The sequence below is a fragment of the Lepisosteus platostomus genome, chromosome 13, assembly GCF_059453375.1.
Source record: "Lepisosteus platostomus isolate fLepPlt1 chromosome 13, fLepPlt1.hap1, whole genome shotgun sequence".
NCBI classification, from domain to species: domain Eukaryota; kingdom Metazoa; phylum Chordata; class Actinopteri; order Semionotiformes; family Lepisosteidae; genus Lepisosteus; species Lepisosteus platostomus.
This window is the reverse complement of record NC_142623.1, coordinates 34,232,471-34,251,255: the sequence shown is the minus strand read 5'-3', so window position 1 is coordinate 34,251,255 and position 18,785 is coordinate 34,232,471. Positions and strand designations below refer to the sequence as shown.

The window sequence follows — 18,785 nt, the reverse complement described above, 5'->3', positions numbered from 1 at the left end:
TTTTCGTACAGAAGAAATTAAAGCAAACTGATAGACAATGACACCTAGCCTAAAGCAAAATGACTAGGAGAGCACCACAATGATAAAAAATGTAATTAAGTCATATAACATAATAATGTAGTGTAAATATGGTAAAACAAAAAAATACAGTACTCACCATCCCTTGATGAAGCTTCAGTAACATAATAAAGTAATCCTGAGTACTTAAATATAAATTCACCTTAAATTTGAACACCTACAGTAACATGAAAGTTACAAAAACAATCCTTACATAATAGTCCTTAATACTAAGCGTTTGTACATTTATACTTATACACACTCAAAGTGCATTCATCCATCCAAGACGGTTGGCGATAAACCTGGCACAAACACATACACTGTGGACTGAATCGGGAAATGTTCCCTGAGGAAGAAGGAAGACAGCTGGTGAGATGTAACCAAAACAATGAGGTGTGTGCAGGAATATAACGCTATCACCGATAATTTTTTTTTTATTTATGATCAATTTCTCTTTTTTTTCCTTTGTTGCTTGAGATTTCTGGGTGCATGATTATCGGATACAATGGAGTTTACTGTAATTTTCGAAATAAAGTTTTTTTTTATGAAATGTTACTACTCTTGAGTATTTTAGTACTGATCTAAAAAAACATGCAATTACTGGATCTCTTGGAGATATATCATGCAGCCTGATACACAACAACATGTAACTTCCAGTTAGGCTAGATATTTGGCTACTCTTAAAAATGCATTAGTATGATAGCAGAATTTGTAATACAGGGAAACTCTATCATGAATATTTTGTAAGACAGAATTAAACAAAATGAGAATTAAATTTGTGTTAAGGTGATCAAGAAGAGCAATAATGCTGTACCCTCTAAATCCTGTGCAGATTCATAACACTTTCCAAGAACTTTATTCATATATCTATACTTCAGAACTGACTTGGTCAAGGAATTCATGAAACCATTAAAAGTGCCTTAGTTGATTCCTGAACAGGTTGATAATTAATTCCTAGAATTTTACAGGAATTACAAGCAGCTGTACAGCATATGCTGAAATTGAAATCTCCTGTCTTAGACAAATGTAAAATTATTTACTATACAGCAAGCTTTTCTTTGCAAACTGACCTGTTCCACAAAGATCAGAAATCTGCTCCAGTTTTACATCTAACTTAAAAAATCAAAGGCCCACTGGAATGGCCTTGCTATACACTGTTATCATTATTAAGCTCAGAGATAAAACAATCAGCAAATATTTCGTCTCCAATCGAATACATCTTGACAAGAACAGATTTCCAAATGGTTGAAGTCCTTCCGATATGGTATGACACGTCTTTCATATACTGTATCAAGCTCTACATCAAAATTAACCTGGCTTTAAATGCAGAGAAAGTCTGGGATCACATGGAATGAAACCACCTACAGGCTGTTCTAGAAGGCTTTGATTTTGGCCATTCATTCAGCAATATGATTCCTATTACACACAACAGTCCAATCACTTATATGCAGAAAAGAACTGTGATATTCCCTTAGTTTGTAATAAGCAGCAGTGCTCAACAGGGCTGTTCATTATCACCATTATTGTTTGTTCTTTCCTTATAACCACTGGCTCATGCTATTAGAGGAAATATCAACCTTATTCCTATTGAGACATAAGAGTTAAAATACCATATTTCATTACTGATGATATTTCCTGATTCTTTTTTAAATTTCTCAATTATGTGCATACTTTTGTTATTTTCTGGTACCTGAAGATTGGTTAAAATCAGTTTTACCCTTCTGATTCTAGTTACTAAGGCAATTTCTATTCTATCTCATATTCCCATTCCTTCACTGTCCTCAAATGTTTATTACTTGTTTTTGTATTTAGATTTTTCCTTATTTCTAGCAGATTCATGAAGAGAATATATTTGAGTTCTTAGATAAACCTGAAGCAGATTTGACAAGAATGTCTGCATTAGAATCAACCTCACAACAAAATTTCTAAAGAAATTATGTACTTAAGTATGAAAGTATTCAAAGAAATGTTCACTAAGCTAATTGGGCTTCAGGATATTTTATTTTCTGTTCCCAAGGTATAGACTGTCTTTCTTCAAAGAGACCAAATCTTTGCAAGAATTAACAGAACATTGGAAGAAAAATTATATATATATATTCTTAGCAACCTTCAGAAATTATATAATATTTAACCTCCTTCCATTTATTTTTTGTTCTCAGCCCTTAACTATTTTATATTTCATGTTCTACAAAGAACGTTCATAATCTTGGTGACATCTCTGATGACAATATAATTTATACATTTAAATACCTAATGGAGACTTGCTTGTTTCCTGGGTTATAGAAAAGTATGTAGCTCAGACTCCACTCAGTCTTTCATGCCTGCTGGATGTCATGTGACACTGTATAATAATACAACATTCTTTTTTACTTCTACAGTATATCTTCTCTGTTCTAAAATCAGTTAATTTTGCTGGTATCTTTATATGGGATGAAATATATGGCAAGTTGGATGGCAGACCTTATAGGGATGTAGTATATGTACTGTAGTGGACAACAAAACAGAAAAATCTGGGTAAATAAGGGGCACCAAGTACTGTATATTGACAGCAAGGAATGGTTCATGTATCAGTTAGGCAACCAAATCCCAGCATGCTTTGGGCCATGTATAAAAATGCTGGACTGGCCTGGCTGCCTATAATTATGCCTACCATGGCTTAAAGTGGAGACCTCAGGGATTTATAAAACAGGGTGATTGTTAGGGCTGTATTGGCAGCAGTTTCAGTGACCAAGACAGCTCAACTTGCTGATGTTTCAAGAGCAAAGGTGTTGAAGGTGATATCGCTGTGGAATTTTTAGCAATTTATTTTTATTTTTTATACATGGGCATGGGTTGACCTAAACACACAGTTTTTTCACTAGGTTACATGTTTAGGTAGGAGATACGTATTCAGGTCACTCACTGCTGATTATATTATTCAGAGAGGCTCTGCACTTAAAGAATCATAATGAGATTCTCAAGATGAGGATGGCAAGATACAGAGTAACAAGTTAGATGCTGTCTGTGTATGATAAACTATGAAGAAAAAAAGGTGACTTCTTCTGATTTAGGAAAAGGTGTAATAAGTTAGAAACTGTGCATTTTTTAACCCTTTAATGACTTTGGAAAGTTTCATTCGTGAATCCCTGTAGGTGTTTGTATTAAGCTTGAAAATTACTAACAGATCGTTTCACACTCCCCCAGATGTTACAATGGTAGACCTAGGCAAGGTCAGAAAATGTGATAGCTCCATGATGCAGACAGCACAACTAGCAATTCCATAATAGGGCCTTCTCCAAAGACCAGCAAATCCCTATCCATAACAGTGCTTACCAAAGTACAGGAGCATTTAATTATGTGCAGTCTCTTTCAATGAATAACACATGCAGCAGGCCCAGACAATGCAATTAAAAATTAATTTACGGATGACATTTTTTTTTATTCTTTATGCTTCTTAACTGTCATTCTAGAAAGTCACATGTTTGTAAAGCATTCAGGGCACATGGTGTCATACAGCCTAATGGAATGGATGAACTGAGATTAATTTTCCATGCTAGAGTGCAGCTTTCTAACCAGCTTGTGTGACAATTTATGCTCCCTGCATCTGTTCAATAAACACAGATTAGAAGCTCCTCAGCTATGTCTATGTTTTTCTAAAATGGAAAAAGGTTGCAGTATCAGTCCACTACATGAATAATCAAGCAGAAAGCAAAGCATTTTAATGGGTTATTCACAAGAGACTAACACAAAGGGTACTGCTGAGGGTGCAAAACTGAACTGCAATCGAAACATCAACTGCTAATGAAAAATATTTAACTTTAATTGCATCCTTTGTCTTATGTGCAATATTTAAAGTTTTATTTTTCCTTTGTAAAATATATTTTTTATTTACAGAACAAAGTTGTTTTATTGTGGTTTCTCACATCTCCAATATGAAGGGAAACTAAAACTTTAAAACAATAATTAAAACAAATTTAGTATACATATAAATCAAGGGGAAACAAATCATGAAAACAATTATCAGTGGAAACAAAAACACTGCAACAGAGGAAACATTTGCATGTAAATTAAGGTACATCTGTTGAAAAGGTCGACTACAATTGTGTTTCTAAGGATTTTATAAACAAATTTGCTTTCACTAATATGTCAACTGTCAAGTACTTGAACAGGCTGCTGCATAGGTCTAGTCAAAGTATGGAAGCCTAGAATATCTCCTATTCTCCTGCTAAGCTTGCACAGACAGATTTAACTGTAATCATAAAGAAGTGACAGCCAAAGCCTTTTGACCTGGGAGGACGCCTGCTTATAAGCGCTCAATACGTGCAAAACAAACACTGTCACTCCATGTGATGTTTCTCATAGTGATCAAATGAAAGGCTTCCATTAAAATTGTAGAGTGCATTCATGAACAACAAGGCCTGCCAGCAATCTGAGCAAGCATAAACCAGCACTGTGCTCTAATTACCCCTGAATCCACCCAGTCAACAGTTACATCACAACACATCTGCAGCCTTCAAGACAGATGCAAACCGACAGTAATGCCTGCAAGACAAGGTCAAATTAATGCACTATATCCCTCTTAGTAGTGTTATCACTGGACATACAGTAGGGAGATCGTACTACTGAAATTAACAATGCAGGGCCACATATGTTTTCAAAATGAGTTGAACATTAACATTAGCTGAGCACTGAAATCTACATGAAAACAAATACAAAATACTGTCCTTCACAGAAACATTATACACAATCTATGTCTAAAACAAGGCTTCGGATAGATATGACAAATCAAAAAGACAAATATAAATTTTGAGCATTTTAGTGCTTTTTTTAAAGGTTTTTGAAGACAATACATCTGACCTGTGCATATCTGCTTTAATTCTGGTGTGGAGTTCAACTGCCAAATGCTCCATTAAACATCACTGTGGGGGGCCATTTTCAATGACCATTTCAATGCTTTAAATTAATAATACATCAAAATACACATTATTAAAAATGATTATGATATTCAGCATCACCAATGCCACCATTCACCTAAAGCTACAATGTGAATCTAACATAGGTTGTGCATGAACATAATAAATATCAAAATTAAAAATGCAAAGTCATTATTGATCCAACTGTATACTGTAGTGTAATTTGGTGATTTCTTGTAAAATGACAGGATGAACTTCCTAACTAAAACATCCCCAATAGTGTACTAGACAAATCTTACAAATGGCTCAACAAATTGGGATTTTCAAGACAAAGAAGACACGGTAAGATACCATGTTGGGGTGAGTAAATAAAAGCTATACTGTACTGTACTTATGGTCAGTTACAGACTCTGTGTGGGTCCAGATTGTTAAAAAACATATTAAACCCTTCCTGGTTATATTTTGCCCTTCAACCTTGTGGATTTTTCATTTAAATCGTTACAAAATCATTGGTTAAATAATTGATAACTGAACAAATTAACAAATTTAAAGAAAATATGAATAATAAAATGTTGTAAGTATTCAAAGCATCAATTGGAAAGATCAGTTTAATTAACTTAAGTTTAATTTGAACTATAGAAAAAAAATTAAAGTTAATCTAAAAATTGGATAATTGAAACAGGCACTGACAATCAATGTAGAAGAAGTAAAATGAGGGCACTATCAAATTCTGTCCTTGTATATTACTATAGGCAATTGTCTATCTAAAGGTTAGGATTAGTTCAACATGTTGAGATCTTGAGAAAAGGTGCACTTTTGTCTTTTAGAAATAGCCACACTGTACAATGTTCCCAACATACCTGTATCAACAGTTTAGATCTCCTAAAATCATGAATACAGATTATTGTTTCCATTATTCAGCATGAGTTAACCCAAAGAGTGACCTACTGTAAAATAGAACCAAAATAATGACTAAGAAAACTAATAATTGTCACTGAATATTCCCAAAACAAACATTCTGCATTTGACTGATTGGTACATTGCATGGAAATTGGGAGTTTCACAGGGGATAAAAATGGATGGCAGGTGTTCTTTCCCAGAATTATTTTATTAAATGGAAATATTCACAATATCTAACTTCAGCCATCTGTTTCATTTTGCTTTGTTTCTCATGTGTGCACTGTGCTTTTTTTTTAAAGACAGATCTAGTCTATTGGACCATGTTAGATGCTGACTCTTTAACTTGCTTTGGATGCCTGGGGATGGAAAAAATGCATTTAGCTCCAGAGTGGGGGACTGTGACTCAGCCTAGCAGTTGTAATAGGATTGCAAGGGCAGTAAAATGCAGTCTTAAGTGGCTCTGGCCATGCCAGTACGGTACTGCTGCATTGCATTATCAACCAATCATAACTGAACTTATAGTATAGATTTCTCTGCAGTACACTTTGAATTTAAGGAATTAAAAATATAAATGATTTACCCAAATAGAATTAGACAGGTGACCTATTTTGCCAGGTACTTACATGTCAATTACATAATAAGTGCAAACAAAAAAAAAATCAGTGTTAATTGAATCTGTTGTTTTCCCATACATATTTAGTACTCTGAAAAAGAATACAGAATTTTTTAAAGAGATGTTCTTTTTAAAGACTTAGAACAAAGCCATGTAATAAAAGCAACTCTGAAGGAAAAGAAACCAAGCCCTAGAACTTTATGAAGTTCTATTGTGCATGAATTCGCATTTGTTTATTTTTATCAATTCTATTATAATACTCGTGTATCCATTATACAGTAAATGAAGGTACTGAATGTTAAGCAAGCTTTACCAAGATTTACAAACATGTGACTAAAAGAAATTAATTAATGTTGATTTTTCTGTGGCTTACTACAAATAGTCTGTCTCTTCTTGTTTTAGAGCCTTCAAGGTATGTACTGTATGTGGCATTTGTATGATTAATTCCACATACCAATATAATAACTGCTTAAGTCATAAAATAATGTTAATGACTGAATCAGGCAACAATGTATAATTAACACAGACATACATACACGGAGAATATACTGTACATGCAGGATGCTAACGTACATGCAGGACACTAAAATCCAGTTTTAATTGCACCACTTCCTAAATATCCAAATGCTTTCAAAAAGGAAATCATTAGACACTCTGAATTATGCAAAAACGTCCTGCCTGACTACAAGTATCATTAATCATATTGTGCACATTCCATCTCTGATCACATAGATTTATTTTTTTTAGAAACAGACTTTATTAAATTACATTAACTATAAAATACATTAACAATAGTTTCAATTTGATCCGGTATAGATTAGTTGCAATTTATAATTCATTAACCTTGGGTGACTTTACAATGTGAATTAATTTTTAATTTAGCTTCTGAACAACCACAGGGTGATGGGAGGTCATCTGGTTGTTTTGCACTGATGCTGCAGAGCAAAGAAACAAAACAGAACAGCAGAATGCTGAACAAATATCGACTGGAAATTATTTAAAGCTTTCAAACTTTTCCCTCAAATTCATTTTAAACTAAGGAAAAACTATGATTTTGAACCCCAGGGTTATGCTAACACAAAAAAAGTTTCCCCTCAATTCAGTGAGATGTTGGGTTATAGTTGCCACATACTGTAACCTGAATATCACAAAATATTCTTTTTTTTCTCATGTTCCTTGTAATTTGATAAAATACTGTACAAGAGACAAGGCTATCCTAGAAAACACCTACCTCAAAACTTACAAATGAAACAGTACAAATAATCAATATGTTTCATATTGTATGAGTCCTAGAGGAATTTACACGTTTCTTAGAGTCAATGAAAGACTGAGAATTATTGTAAAAATGTCACTTTCCCTCTACAACAAGCAAGCATGTGGAAAATCAGAGTACTGTACTAATTTAGAAAATTTAGTTATCTTTGACTGGAACCTCCATGGCTGCTGATGACAGCCACTTACTTTAGATAGATAATCTCACAAGTAATACCTTTCAGGTTTATGGTGTGTGCTAAGAGCATTCAGTCACTTTAAGTTATGGGAATGAATATTAATTAGATCTCTTCTTTTCATGATGCTGGTTGAGAGTGAAACCATTTAACAAGACTTTTAATTTAACCTTTTTTCATCTAAAAACTTTATATAGGCCATGCCCTCCAAAAGTACTGGGACAACCAAGTCGAAACTGTTTGGGGTTCTGTAACACATCTGCTGTTCCTTTCTTTCTCCACACTTTAACGTTTTCATCACATGAATAAAGGTTTATCTTGCTCTCATCTTACATACAGTACAGTATCTCATCTTACATTATATTGTACTTATTGTTCATATAATCCTATGATCACAAATATAATTTGCTTAGTTGTTAATTCATTATTTCATTAGCTTCTGAAAAGAAACAATGTTACATAATTAAACATACTTCAAAATAATTTGAAAACAAAAATATATTTACATTAATATACATTTCCTCTTAGAGAAATACAGTATAAATAACAATGCATTTTTATCCATAGTAACTGAAAATCAGACACTTCAAAATCATATAACATGTTGCTTAGAATGTTTTAAATATTTGAGCCTTTAGTTCCACAAATCTCTGAGACAAAGAATGTCATGTCAATACTTTGCAAACCCTGTAATGTGCTTTTAATGAAACCAATCTAGTTTTCTTAAACACTTGATTTTGTAAATGCAACTTGCACAGTGTGAAACCAAAACAAATTAAACAAGAAAGAAAAAAGTGAAGAGAATACTTAAGACACTGAATGGCCCTTAGTTGATTAAGGGCTGATTAACCTATGGAAGTCTCCAGGTAATACAGAAAATGTGTAAGAAATGCCCAGCACAGAGTCACTTAATTACCTTTTTGACTGTCCCTAAGGTCTTGGTACTAGGAAAAGTTAACCATTTAAGTGTGTATCAATGATTGGAACAAAAGCGATTTGAAAAATTAAAGATACATTTTAAATTTGACCAGTTACAATCAGTCTGTATTTGAAAGCTATGCATCCACTATGAAAATTAATGACATGCTGGAAATTAATAGTGAAAACCCCAACTGATACTCTTACTGTTTCAAAGGGACTATAGTGAAATTACTTGATCAGAACCTAAACACTTCGGATCCTCATCATGTGGAAGACTCAAACAGTGGCAGTGTGTGCATTTCAGCACTGCATTTATTCTGGGGTTCGGTACACCCCATTAATGGGTGCTTCTTCATTCTGACATTGCCTGCAAAGGAGCCCTGAAAAAAATGCAACTGCATTCATTATAGCATTAACTTATTTCTATGTTATAAATTAATTAAAATGTTCCTTAAAAAAAGCTTTGTTCACTCAGTGATTCAAAAAAATAAATCATATGGTTCTATACTGTAACCAATATGGTGTTGGTATGGCAGTGTCTGGAATATAGTCTACATTACCATGTAGCAGGCTGCTTCTTATTTTCGAACTGTAACTGAATTTGACTTGCCTCTCCCTTTATGTTCCCGTGAAGTGCTCTGGTATGTCTAGGAATGAATATATTATATTGTAAATTACCAAAGTAAAAAAACACTATTAACCAAAATTAATAGTGATGGTATGGAATATTCTAAGGTGTAGTTCATTGAAGGATGTTCACCTTCAAAACATGATGTTCTTCTTATTCAATTATTTATCATTATAATTTAATATTTCAATATAATATATCTTGTCTCCTTTTTAAATGTCTAGTGGACAAAAGGTTTTCTTTTGATTATATGATGACCATTGAATCTGTGAACTGAGTAATTGAACATGTAAACTGAAGTATCCTATGAATGTTGTAACTATTTCACAGAAAACACAAAAAGGCAGAGACAACAATTGAAATAAATTAAATGGGTAATAAAATATTCATTCGTGCACAGAATACTCCAGTGTTAGTACTTGAAATAACATTTCTATAGTGTTCTTCAAGACAAAAGAATATCTACAGCTCTACCATCAGTAATATACTGTAAATACAGCAGGTGAAAACAGTACTACAGTTTTACAGTACATTCACTTCACATAAACTACTAACCATAACAGAAACTTAAAATTAGTTTAAATTAAAATACCATAACTGATAGGCCCAAAAGCTTCAGATGAATGAGAAATGGATAAAACTAATTTTTAACTCTGATAGGGCTCCATAACATTCCATAACCTCGAATGCTAAAGTTGCAGAAAGCATTGTGAAATTATTCAGGTTGGAGCAGAAGTTCCCAACACCAACAGGCTTTTTATCTCTTTAAATCGACAACAGCTTAAGACCATGATGAAGGGATAAACTGGGCCAGTTAAACCTTAATTGGATCAATTTAGCCCTTCTCCCAGGTGTAGAGCTGTTTATAACAAAAAGACGTAGAAAACCTGCTGGATTCTGGACCCCAAGGACCAGAATTGGGTACTCCTGCTCTAAAGCATGTCAGCCTTAGGTCATTTGCCGTTTTTCCCCATGAGGCACAGCAAGCGCTAATACAGAGGATACTAGATACATAGTTATGCTCTAGAAAGGTGAGATCTTCATAAAAATACAGTTTTATATCCTGCACAGTGCAGTTTCTGTTTAAGGTTATAATGGTAAATGTGCAATCTGCACAAATGGTCATTCACAAGATACATGCAAAAAAAACTCCAACTTGATAAGATTCCAGTACAATCCATAATAAACCGGAAAATTATAAGGTCTCAAATCTATCAGAAAAAGCAATTCTGCTAACCAATTTAGTGTTTTTAGCATGCATAGACCCCTGGGATTTCACAGTTAGGCACAGCTTTGCAAAATGTTTACATCTTTATTTTCTAGACTATACCTGAAATCATAACTGAAAATTCACTTTCACCAAGAGATGAACTACTGTACATGACATTAACGAGCAGTACATTTCCTTAGTCTGATTTAAAAGACCACAAGGAAATATCTTTTTTAGGCAAACATTTCTAGGTATTGTGAAGTAGAAAACATACAGTATCTGTAGAACCAAATTCGGTTCAATTATCACCAAAAGGTACTGCAGACCAGGTTGTATTGAGTGGCTGTAGACTTGTCAGAAAAGAAAAGAGAAACATTGTGGAAGAGGGAGAAACACAATAAAAACAGCAATAAAAATCATTGGTAAGGATTATAATCATTATAGAGAGGTAGGAAAAATAAAATAAAAAACTGTTAAACTCCAATCAGAGTCTTGTCTTTTAACATTTTTTCCTTCTGTAAGATTGCCTTTCAGGTTAGAAGGAGTCCAAGCTGCATTTCAAACAAAAGAACAAAGCACCACCAAAAAAATTACTGCAGCAAACTTTGTTTCATTTTTTTTTAGATTTTGTTCCCCAAGAGTGCTTTGGCTAAACAGGAGATGGAGTTCTGACAACACCAGGGCACAGTTTTGTAGTTATTCCAGAAAAGGAGCTGATTTGTGCGTCCTCAGCCGCTGTCTAAATGTCTTGCCAGTAGATATTAATCACACCAGGCCGGCACAGAGCAGTAACAAAATACATCATCAAATCTGGCCAACACTGTGACAAAACAATACTGGAACACCCAAGGAAACAGACGCTAAAAGGTCAAGGAAAGAAGCAAATACTAAGGCTTCGAATAATTTTGAAATAATTGTGCTCCCTATGTGAAGGTTTATGAACCCAAGGCTAAGATCTTCAATCAGTATGTTAATACAAACAAAGATAATTTATTTCTGTTTCACATTCATTTTTGTTTTGAGCTCTTCAGATTTCAAAAGTGTTCTAAATCGAAATGTAGAAAATTCTTAGCAATTTGCTGTTCTTACATTCACAATTTAAAAAGTAAACACACTAGTGGTTGCCTCACCTAGCTTCACACAATTGATTTATAAGCATAAAAAATTCATAGGCTTACATTTTTTTTCATTATTTCTAATGCCAGCTCTTTCCACAAATATAACAAAAACGTCTTCTGAGACACAAATCTTTCTTCTAAGGACAACATAACTAGCAAAAATGAAGACACTTTAAGAAATATTCAATGTGAAGACAAAATAACTTTTTCCTACAACAAAATTAAATCAGTAATGTTCACATTACAGGAATAAAAAAGTAAATCATTCAAATTTTTTAACATAAGATTAAAATAGTATAAGGTTATCTATGCAGTCCAAAAAAATCACTAGAAGTCTCCGACACTGTTAACAAACAGAGGCCATTCAGCTCAGACTTCAGGATTCTGGAATCATCAAACACTTCACTGAAGTATCGTAATATACTGGTTCATGGTATGATCTGATTGTGTACTCCATACACTAACAACAGCAAAGGATTTCCACCAGAAATGCCACTCCTGAATATGTTTGCATCTAATTTTCATTTTGTCCCTATTACTGGTTTGCATACAATATCTGAAATAGTGGTCTGAGATTATTTGGTCATTTTGGACTTTGAATTACTTAAATCTGCACATGTTTTTCTTTCAAAAGAGCTTGAGAGATTCTGTTTGGTCATGTAACCATGAATGTAATGCATACATTTTCATCTGCGACTTTAGCTATGCTCAGATCTCTTTCCAGGCCAATGCAATTTTTCTAGTGTAATGACCAGAACAATTAAACAAAATAGTGAGACCATACAATACATTAAGGATTTTGGAAAAAAAAATAACCATGTTTTCTAAAATACTACTCTTATGGTTACATGAACATGCCTTGATATCACTGCATAGTATCCTTTAATTGTATAATGTCATGAAGTCCAAAATTATAGCAAGATGTCCAACAGAATCTTTGTAATTCTTTAAAGATTAATAGATCTAACTCATCTGCTCTACCACTGACAAAAAATGGTTCCAGATACTGTATATTGTTTATATACATGAATTACTTAAGAAGCTCAAAGACTGCTGATGCAACAGGTTGTGTTAATATGCTGAAGAGTTTTTTTTTCTACAGGTAATATCCCCGTATACCTTTTTAAATCAAGAAGGCAAGATGTTTTTGGTCATTTAGCAAGCTAAATTACTTGATGGTAATTTGCTAAATGCAGTCATGCTGATTTAACTGAGATTGATGACTGGCTATATGCATGGCTTTTACTGTCAGTGTCAAATGCCTTCTGAATACAGACATTTGTTTAAAGACATCACAGGACAGCCAGACCTAATTGGATGTGTGTAGGTGGTCTGCTCTGTATGTCAGGGTATTTCTAAATACACATCTGAGCTCTGGTTTTGCTTTGTGTGGGTGTATTACTGTCAGTTCAGCTACAACATTGTCCTGACTGAGTTATCAAGTTAGGGCTGGGGTAGGCAAATAGGATTTTATTCTAATCTGGATTATGTAACTCTTCAATGTGAAACACTGCCGCTCAGTTGTGTAGTACTCTTTGCCCCTTGACAGAAACAGGTGAGGAAGCTGTGCTCTAATTAGAAGCTTTGTTCACACGTACTGAAGTTTTGAGCATCTAACATGCCAAGTAATGCAAATTTTAGATAACCTACAGTACATAAGAGCAACGGTTTACGCAAAAGCACCTTACAATTTCTAACAAACATTTTTGAATAGTGAATAAAGTCAAATGCATGATATGCAAAAGAATGTCTGCCTAAGACAATGAATCTATTAACCTATGGGAGAACATTATTCCATTCGAATATCAATTGACTCTGAAAATAATCTTGCCTGGTCATTCTAGAGAAGCACTGAGAAATACTGAGCTGAGCTGGTGTTAAAAACAATTGTCTACACCAGCAGTTACCCTGATTTATACTGTTACTCCTTCCTAGATGCAATAAAAGAAAGTTTATAGCACCTGCCTGTTCATGTCATTTTATTTACTGTTTCACAAACTATAGTGTATATGATCAGTAGGCTTCCTTTATATTGATTGTGCTTACATTGTTATTTGCCATGCAAACTATGTTTACTGCACCATCGGCTTCAGAGAAGACTTCCCAAAGGTGAAGGAAAGGAAATTACAATGGAAAATGCATCTCAGATAAGCATCATACAGTGCATAGTATTTCACTGGGGTACTTTATAAACTATTTGTCTTCATCTGCCCACTCCACTGACAGTCATCTTTAAAACGTTTTGTATGAATCTACTATTAACCAACAAATACAGAAACAACAAATATGCTATAGAAGTAATGGTAAAGTAATATATATATATATGTGTGAACTATTTCCATGAAATGACTGTGTACCAGAAATGGTCAGACTTGGAAATGTACTGCATGCAATTTTTCTCACCACCATCCCCTTTGTAACAGAAGGAGATAGAATGGATGATATAAACAAACAAATTATGGGCTTACAGTCAGGCTTAAACTCCCGGACTCCTTTCTGATACGCTGCCACTCCTGTGACATACAGATACAGACTTCTGCCAAGCTAGACTGACAAATTGTTTGATGATTATTTGTGACACGCACTGCTGTCCAATTTGGACTATGATTAAGGCTGGGGAAAGAGTCCAGCACAGAAAACCCAGCCAAATTCTGCACAAGAACTTGCAAGAATGATATGTAATTCAAGCAAGGACTCTGCTGGGGACAAAGGAGTAAATCCCCAACCAATCTTAACTGTGTGACTGGAAAATAGGGGCTGGGTGAAGGCTGGGATTTGAAAACACTTTATGACAGTTACGTTAACAGTTGACACCTACTGTATGTATTAATTTACCTGAAGTAAACAATCTAAACACACTAACATATTGAGAAAAGTGCTCCATCAACATGTAATTTCTGAAAAAGTGAAGTAGAGACTGCAAACTTTGAATTGCCCAATTTGCCTTCAGACGGCTGCTCATTCCCAGATAACTTTATTCCAGCAGCCACTAATAGGTTCAAAGATTTTTGTTTTCATCTTACTGTACATAGTACAATAATTGTACTATTTTCCAGAAGGTTGTAGAATGTTTAATGTTCCCCAATCATTAAAATAATTAAGAAAAATAAAAGTTTGGAATCTTATCATGAAATCCTTAGGACGTAATGGCTGCAGCAGTCACTTTTTGGACAGGGTTTCAAATGAAAAACATGTGCTTAATTATTGATGGCATTATTAATAAGATGAGGTAAACATTTAAAGAAGAATAAAATACACTTTTTTTAAGATTAGGAAAGAGTTGTACCACTCTACAATTAAATCCATAGCTGAAAAGTTTGTAAACATTTTGATTCATAAAATGTCGTGCGGGTGTTAATAATTTTCCTATCATAAGGAGAATAGGGAGCAGAACAGGTGAGCTTGTAACTTATCATGCATTTTTACAAGATCCTTCAAACCACAAACATAATTGGAAATAAAGGGGAAAAATGTGCATTTCACGTCTCATTAAACGTTTTGAAAAAAGGCTGACAGATCATACGGGTCACTTGACTCTGAACAAACGCAGCAGGGATTGGGGTATGCTGCACACTTCTCGCAACGGTAGATAGTCTAGGTGATTGAAGACCGCCCCCAGAAACTATTCCTTTAATAATATAAAATGTATCCGACAAACCCCAACAGAAATGAATACAACAAACAATTGAGCTCCTACGCCAACACTGCTTTCCTCGTCTTCCCGTTTCTTATACTGTAGGAAAAAAAAAACCTTTGGATCATTCTGAAGTGCAAATAACTTATTTTACCCACTGACCGTTTTTATGTAAAATGATATGGCGAAAGGGAATGCCTGGCGTTAATTGCATTGCATACTAAGGCCAAAATTTTTAAAGCAGGTGATTGAAGCACACTACCGCTGCGCACTTAGAGCTGGACAGCAGTACTGCCTAGCATCACGTTTGCGAAAACCTTAACTGCCCCCTCAACAGTCATTGCTTCAGCAGTGATACAGTATGCCAGGCTGTCATGAGCTTTATGCAAGAACCGACGCACTCATGCAAAATAGGTTTATTAATTGCAGTGTAAAATGACATACTCTCAGGTCTATTGTCACCCCCGTCTTCTCACACTTCCCTCAAATAAGGGAATCCTTGTAAAAGAATGCATTACACTAGAGGGCTGGTCTACTTAGTTATGACAGAGATATTCAAACACGTCCGCTGTACATGCTCAGCAATCCCAAAACAACAGTATTAATAACTGCACTAAAAATACATAACAACAGTGACTATACTAAAAATGTGCTAAAGATGTCGAGCCTGTAAAATAACAATAGCCTGTTATAACATTCTACACAACAAAAATTGATCCTGGGAATTACTTGAACTAAGGGAAGAGATGCTGTACCGTGCTTCTTGATAAGCAATAGATGGTCAGCGAAAGCAAAACCTCCACAAGAATAACAGCACTTAAATGCACAAACATTTAATCTTACCTTTTTAGAGCAGCGTCCTTTTTAAAACATCATCCTTCCACGAAGGAAACTTTTCAAGCCCTCGGAGAGCTTCTTTCTTTTACAGGTAAAATAATTCCTCCACTTTGTAGCACGTTCTGCCTTTAGCAAGATAAAAGGGACAAGAAATAGGTATTTAAAAAAAAAACAAAAACAGAAAGCAACGCTTCTTCATCTGCCCTCCTTTGCCATGCATATGAGTGGCATCTGGAAAGATAAAGCTTAATACGCCTCTACAACCTTTTCTTTTGATTAAAACCAAACAGAAACATAGTCTGAATGAGAACGACATCCAATCCTAGGCTTAGAGCTGGGAGCTCTCAAGCGTAGCAGATTGGAAGCTACCATTCTTTCTGCGGGAGGACTGCATTTACAACAGACACACGTTCCAGGTAAAATGTAAACACCTCACCTCTACACTTGCTTGCGAGACGATGGTACGTTTTAAAATTATGCAAGTACAAATCTGAACCCGAGCTTTCATAAGGGAAGATGGAGTTCTTTCAAACATTTTTTTTTTAAGAAAAAGAACAAGATTACTAGGATTTTAAAAAAAGAACATCGACAATGCACCTTGCGTGCTTTTCATCAGCTGCCTGAGCTACAGCAGTTGTTGTACTGGCGGGCAGCGGGTACCTGTGTGAGGATATACTGTATTGAATTGACGAAGTTGTTCGGTTGTAATTGATGACAATTCATAAGAACGCAACATCTTTTTATAACACACGTATGTCCACTCACTACCTGTAAATAAAATTAAAACCCAGGTTCTACAGTGACACTGACATTGACATTATTACATTTATCACATTGTTACTACATTGATCGGCATATACAGTACGTGTTCAGATATTAGCAAAAGTAAGCAAAATGTTAGCATCCTCATTGTTACAGTACATCAACATTTCAACTACAACTCACGTTGATACGTTCTCTCATTCTATGAATCAAAATGTATTTTCACACCGTGAACGGGAATATGAAAGTAAAATAATGTACAGTATGTAAAATAAAATTTGACCTTAATATTTAAAATAACGTTTTCACCTGGAGTCATATAGTATCAATTCTGCATTTCAAGATCCAATATGACATGAAAAACTTTGTCAGCCTCTGACATAAAAAGAATATACGATTACGAAAGTGACCTACAGTACAATAGGTTGGATGAATGATGATTACCTTTTAAAAACTGTATACTATATTGTAACGCTTACGGCCGACAGGCACTGTGTAAGAGCCGGCGTACCAGAGCGGGTGACGTCACCGCCCTTCCCTGTGATAGCAGGACCACAGCTACTGGGCTGTAGAGAGATCTCTCTTTGGCTCACGGGGCTAGGTCGCTGCAGAGAGACGCGGAAGTCCCGAGTTCGAGCCTCCAGTCGGGATGGGGCCGAGCAGATGCGGCAAGGGCGCCCGCCTGAGCCCCCGTTGCGTTACAATATATATATAATCTTCAACCTCTTGTTGAATAGCTTACTTGTGGAGATCATTCAAAGTGATCCTACTACGGGCAACACGATTCATTCCATTTTTAACGATAAATGAAAAGGTTGCACAACCCACCTTAAAAATTATATTCCTTTACACACTTTACTACCGTTACACTTAAGGTAAGACTTTAAGAAAATCAAGGGAAAGTATGTAAGCTGTTTATTACTAATGCAAGGACCTAACTATGTATGTTTGGCACTTAGAATAATCTAAATACTTGCAGTTTTATAGGTGAAATTTAGTCTAGAGCTAGTGAAATTCATAAATACTTCATTTTTAAACATTTTGCATAAAAGTCAATAAATATGTCATGCCATGCAAAAACAAATGATTTCTAAATAAGGCTTATTATTTTAATGTGCACTAGTACTACAGTTGCAGCAGTAGCACCTGCAGTTGTTAATTTAAAAACACTCAAAGTACATTAGACCCTTAAAAAGATAATCCTGCATAGAATGCATGATATGAGGAGTACTGCTGATCTGGAATGTGAGTAGATCACTTTACAGAGGTAGCAAGCATCTAGAGTAAACAGAAACAAATAAAAAAGTCTCTCAGGTTATTCATAACCTCATCCTCACCTTAACAGATTCAACAAATATGACCATAAACTTTCTAGCTTAATAAAAGAAATGTACTGTACATTTTTTTTAACAAAGTAGCTTCTTTGGCAAAAATCTCTTTACAGGTTACCTTCGAATTTTAATAAAACGTATGTAAAAAAATATAAACCAATAGTGTCATTATTATTGTTTAAACTGTTAACATCCATCCATTTTGTAACCACTTTATCCAATACAGGGTCTCAGGGGAGCTGGAGCCTATCCTAGCAAGACAGAAAGCACCCTGGTGGGTTGGACTCCTGTCCATCGCAGGACACACACACAGGCATAAATACACAAACTCACCCTAGTGCCATTTTTTCCAGAAATTAACCTATCAGTATGTCTTTGGACAGTGGGAGGAAACGCATACAAACAAAGAGAGAACATGCAAACTAGACAAGACA

The 18,785-nt window shown here is 34.8% G+C and overlaps 1 protein-coding gene across 8 annotated transcripts in view; it reads right to left on the bottom strand.

Annotated features, from left to right (window-relative positions):
• LOC148650471 (teneurin-2-like) overlaps positions 1 to 16,588 on the bottom strand; it is a 413,744-nt gene extending 397,156 nt beyond the window's left edge. For all 8 annotated transcript variants that reach the window (XM_088604296.1, XM_088604299.1, XM_088604298.1 and 5 more), the window contains exon 1: positions 16,265 to 16,588. The gene's annotated coding sequence lies outside the window, so the exon portion shown is untranslated. The remainder of the gene's footprint in view (positions 1 to 16,264) is intronic.
• Positions 16,589 to 18,785: the final 2,197 nt, after the last annotated feature.